The sequence below is a fragment of the Olea europaea genome, unplaced genomic scaffold, assembly GCF_002742605.1.
Source record: "Olea europaea var. sylvestris unplaced genomic scaffold, O_europaea_v1 scaffold398, whole genome shotgun sequence".
NCBI lineage: Eukaryota > Viridiplantae > Streptophyta > Magnoliopsida > Lamiales > Oleaceae > Olea > Olea europaea.
In genome coordinates, this window is record NW_019259379.1 from 218,670 (window position 1) to 224,318 (window position 5,649).

Below are 5,649 nucleotides of genomic sequence, written 5' to 3' on the forward strand. Positions count from 1 at the left end.
TCTGTTTAATTAAGTATTTTCATCAGACTATGATTTCAATGTTAAAATTTCTGCAAATGATTGCTAATATACATTATGTACGTGTTCATTTCTGTTGCATTGTGATTTCCAAATTCTTTATTTGTAGCGTCTATTCTCCTTGGGTCGTTCATAGACTTCACCCTTTTAGCCTGTGATGAAGTACATGGAATCTACACGTTTGCCTGAAGAAATGTTGGAATTATATTTTGGAGAAGTTTTCTCAAAACAATAATTTCATTATCTAACATGGCAATTAACTTTAGGAGCCGTTGCAGATATCATTACGCATTCTTTGCTTAGTCACAGATCAAAATATCTATTGCATAGTTTCATGAGACATTAGTGTTGATTGATGATAGATAGTATTATAAGAGATGATCTAATGTTCTTAGTGGATAGGATAACAATTGCTCACTGTTAATGTGACGTCGTCACGTCAACAAATCAAACTTTTTTTCTTTTGATCGTTGACGTGGCATCATCACAGTAGTAGGTGGGCATTACAACTTTTGTCCACCGTACATAGGAGATCGTATAGTCATGGTTTTTGCTTGCAACATGAATGACGTTTCATGTTGTATAATTTATAAGAAATATAAATGGAATCTCATATTTGCCGATATACAAGATAGTGATAAATGAACATTCATATACTGGTTCAAAGCCAGTAAGTAGGTACCTAAAAGGTGAAATCGAAGAATTCTATTGAACAGAAAAGTAGGGAGCCACGGTATATATGCCTATATGCTGCCAAAAACCCTTTTGTATTAACAAAAAAGAACTGAAAAATTTTATGTACCCTTTGCATGGTTTATCATTGTGCGATCTTGATAGTACACACTGGTGGGAAGCGTTTTGCATTCGAGCAGTAATTGTAAATCATATAATTTTTCTGCACCCATTTTAGTCTTTCTTGGCCTGTGGAATCTAATTCTTCACTTAGCCATGCAGGGTTGGAGTTGGAGGTGGAGAGTTGGAACTCCAAGAAGACGACCGTGAAGATCAAATACAGGCATTTACGTTGAAATTCCTGTAGGAGGTAGTAAATGGAGCCTGACTCTAGTCTGTTTTCACAAGCCCGCCTCTAGTTCCCTAGTCGTCCACGTTCTCTAACATTTCCCCCAATTGCTTCCTAAGTTCTTTAAGCTCAGGCTGAAACATACGGTATGGTGCCCTGGCGGGAGCTTTGGCGCCTGGAATAAGTTCGATCTCATGATCAATCGTCCTTCTTGGTGGTAATTTCTTTGGTAATTCTTCCGGCATGATGTCCTCAAATTCCCGAATAAGCCTTTTAACGGGTTTTGGAATAGGACCATTCGCCTTTTCGGCCTCCTCTAATCGAAGAGTGCACAAAAAAGAGGGTTCATTTCTCTTGAAACCTTTACTAAATTACATGGCTGAGATACTCTTCTCGCCCATCTTCCCAACCTGTGTAGGGATGACACACGGCTTATTACCCATCATCATTAACGAATCGGAATATGGCAACACCGCTGTCTTAGTATCCCGAAGAAATTCCAATCCTAGAGTAAGCTTGAAATCATCTATCTGAACTGCAGATAAATTTGTCCTTCCCTCGAAAGGACCTGCTTTGATCAACACCGATTTCACCACTCCAGCTATTGGTTGAGCAGCGGAGTTGATTTCTTTGACTTTTCCACTACCCTTTTCTAGAACAAGTCCGAGTCGATCTACTTCGGTACATGCAAGGTAGTTGTGGGTAGCACCAGTATTCACCATAGCCCTAATTGGCTTCCCATTGATTTTTACATCAATGTACATTAAGCTTTTGGCCCTACAAATTCGAGCCTTCACTTCTTCCATCTTTGCCTCTTTCAATGGGACATCATCTTTTTCAGCAACTCGATGCGACAGGGTGTTGCACCGATGTGAAAATGCCCCAACTACTTCCTCATTCTCTTCAGAGTCAGTCTCACTATGACAATTAGCCTGCGAGGCCTCTTGTTTTGAACTTGGCCCGCCACTTGCTAACTGACAATATGCATTCACCATCCACTTCTGAGGAACTCTGACACCCGATGAGGTCCTTCACATAAAAAGCACTTCAATTTGGGAGTGACATCAGTTCGGCCCTCCGTTGCTTTTCCTTTCTTCCAGTTGCTACTATTACTGGCGTTAAAATTTCCCTGACGGCTGTTATGATAGTTTCCCTAAAAGCCACGGGTGCTTTGATAGGCTTCTTCTCTATTATGAGAGTAACGCTCTCCCCCATTTGGGTTCGAGCTGGGTCTGTAAGATCTGTTACCACCTCCAATTGCTTGATTACTCCCCGAAGGTCGATCTTTTCTAGATTCTGTTTGGTAGTCGCTCAAGCATTCAGCGGCTCCCATGGCTGTGCTCAAATCAGCAACCTTTTGTCTTTGAAGTTCAGTGCGTGTCCACGGTTTCAACCCTTCCATAAAGGTGAAGAGCTTATCATTTTCTGACATATCTCGAATATTCATCATATGCCCTGAGAAGGATTTCACATACTCCCTGATAGAGCTTGTGTGTTTTAGGTCTCGAAGCGCCCGTCGAGCCTGATACTCGACATTTTTCGGGAAAAACTGCGATTTGATCGCTTCTTTGAGGAGATCCCAAGAATCAATTCGAATCCTGTGGGCCTGAATGTCAGCATATTTGGTTCGCCACCATAGTTTTGCATCTCCACCCAAATACATGGTAGCTGTGGTTACCTTTTTAGCTCTGTCTTCGATTGAAGCTGTTAGAAAGTACTGTTCCATATCAAACAAGAAGTTTTCGACTTCTTTTGTATCACGTGCCCCTCCGTAGGTACACGGTTTAGGAATTTTGAGCCTAGGAGCATCCTCAGGTACGGGAGCTTGCCCATTGCCCACCGCACGTTGGAGTACCCGCAATTGAGCTCTCAACGCTTCCATTTCATCCTGCAGATCAGGAATGATTACAGCAGTTTCAGTCATTGCTGCGCAAGCTCTTTGGCTTTCATCCAATTGGATGTGTAATCCACGAATCTCAGATTCGGCCATCTCGACTTTTTCCTCGAGACCTTCCATAGCATAGCACAATCTAGTAGTTGTCTCATCAAGCGCATCCACGCGCTGTTTCGTAGTACCCTTCTTTTGAGGCTCTTACTACTTTAGTGGTGTGGGATGTAATTGAATCCATAACTTTTTTATCGAGGGTTGTGAGCCGCAGCTCTGATACCAACTTTCACGGGGTGCCTTTCTTCTTGGCACAGAAAGGGACACCGTGTGGCAATAGTCTGCTTCGCTAGACTACCTTCCGCCTTTTCTCGATCGCATTGGGACGAAAGAAAATTTGATTGCAATTTTGTAGAAAGCTTACAATAGAGAATTTGAATATATTGAAAGTAAATTGAACATTGATTGATGAAAATTGAACATTACAATTGATGAAAGCAGAAAATTACAAATGCTGGTGCAGGGGGCGGACACCAGTGAGCTTGAAAGATTTTTGCATGACTAATACCCCCTATAATAGCATTCTGAACAAAAACCTAAGTGACGGGAGTAGACGTTTAAAAGACGAGAAATCATACTAAACGTTTACCAATATCAGAGCTATTTTACAACTGAAATAACTATTACAATGAAAAGAAAATTACAACTCAAACTTGAAGTAATATTTACAATGTGCGACCGAAGTTGGGCAAATTGCGGCTGCGATAGTGTCATGGGGCTAAGTAAAGCTGCGGTCCTTGACACCCAGTCTCGAGGTTGGTCACTTGAACATCGTGGAAGTACTAGTAGAGCTCAGGCTCAAGCCTAACAGAAAAGCTACCAGTGGAATGACCACAGCCTAAAGCTTTATTGCAAGTAGCTATCCCTGCCCCCAGGTATGTAGATTGCTTAACTTGTGTCCTTTTAGCCTTGCGTGCCCTTGAGCAGTTTATTTTTATATTCATGCCAAGTTGTCCTTGAGTACTAACTTTACTATGATATAGCAATTTGCTTTTAACTATTGCTTCGTCTTGTAGACATACATTTCGTATCAAAAGCCCTGTCACGAGCAGGCATCAAAGCTTTGTCCCGTGCAAGCATCAAAAGTCGTGTCACACGTAGGCACAAAAGCCTTGTCACGCGCAGGCACCATTAAAAGCCACGAGCAGGCACCAAAGCCCTATCACGAGCAAGCACTAAAGCCTTGACTCGTTCAAGCATCAAAAGCCCTATCATGCACAGACACCAAAGCCCTGTCAGGAGCAGGCACTAAAGCTTTGTACTACGTAAGCACTTAAAGCCTTGCCCCGTACAGGGATTCTAAGCATTGCCCCATACAAGCACCTCAAAGCCTTGCCTCCTCCCGTGCAAGCACCTCAAAGTCTTGTCCAGAGCAAGCACTCTAAGCCTTGATCCACGCACCCATGCGAGCACATCAAAACCTTGCCACAAGCAAGAACGACAAACCTTACCCCGTGCAGGTACTCTAAGCCTTGCCACGAGTAAGCACATCCAAGTCCTGCAATACATCAAGTAAAAACCCAACCACGAGTCTATCCCAAGCTTGTCAAGCTCAAACTATTCTCAAATCCATGGGAATAGAGCTCAGGATATCATTTTACGTTGGGCTTGGGGACTTGTCCTCGAGTTCAATACAATGTCAAATCTCAGCCACTAGAGCTCATGATAAATGTGTCATGTGGAGTTCGGGGCCTGCCCTCGAGCTCAATCCATTTTCAAATCCCAACCATAAGAGTTCGGGATAATTGTGCCACGTTAAGCTCAGGGCTTGCCCTCGAACTTAATCCATTTTCAAATCCTAACCACATGAGCTCGGGATAAGTCTCTCACATTGGCTCGAGACTATCCTTGAGCTCTGTACACTGTCTAATCCCAGATGCAAGGGCTTGGGATAATGATCGTACATTGAGTTCGGGCGATGTCTTCTATATGAACCATTGTCTATTCGTCGAGCTCATTCTTTTAAAAAAAATTTAAACAAAGCTCGAGATCGAGATCATTCTTTTCAACTTCTATACATGGTAGGGGTCAAGCCCTTACTTTAGCATTTTTCAACAAAGCTCCAAGTTGAGTTCCTTCAATTCATATCTTGAAAGCTCAGGTCGAGCTCGTTCATGCCAAAATCCTTTACAAGGTAGGGATCAAGGCCTTTCTTTCAAAATTTATTAACGAGCAAGGTCGAGCTTCCTTCTTTCAAAATTTTCAACAAGGTAGGGACGAAGCCCTTCCTCTCAAAATTTATGAGTTCGAGATTGAGCTCCCCTCTTTCAAAATTTTTGACGGGGCTAGGGTCTAAACCTCTCAAAATTTTTTAATGAGCTCGAGGTCGAGCTCCTTCCTTTCAAATTTTTAAATAAGGCCCGTGCACAATTTTCTTTCAAAATTTTGACAACGTTGGGGTCGAGCCCTTCCCTTCAAATTTTTAAAAGGTAGGGGTTGAGAACATTCAAATTTAAAAAAAAAAAAAGATTGATATCGAGCTGAGGTTCATTATTCAGGTACAATTTTACATACAATTTCAGCAAATATCCTCATATATTTTTCCCTTCTAACTTAAGTTTTGGAGGGGCGATGAGAACACACCTCGTTACCTTTGTTGCAGATACCAGAAGGCCTCGTTCGTGTCCTTTCTCAGCCCTCATGCTCGGGAGATCTATCAGGTATA

At 42.2% G+C, this 5,649-nt stretch overlaps 1 protein-coding gene across 1 annotated transcript in view; it reads left to right on the forward strand.

Annotated features, from left to right (window-relative positions):
- The window catches only part of LOC111387278 (calmodulin-binding protein 60 B-like), a 48,220-nt gene that overhangs the window by 10,536 nt on the left and 32,035 nt on the right, over positions 1–5,649 (forward strand). The window lies entirely within an intron of this gene.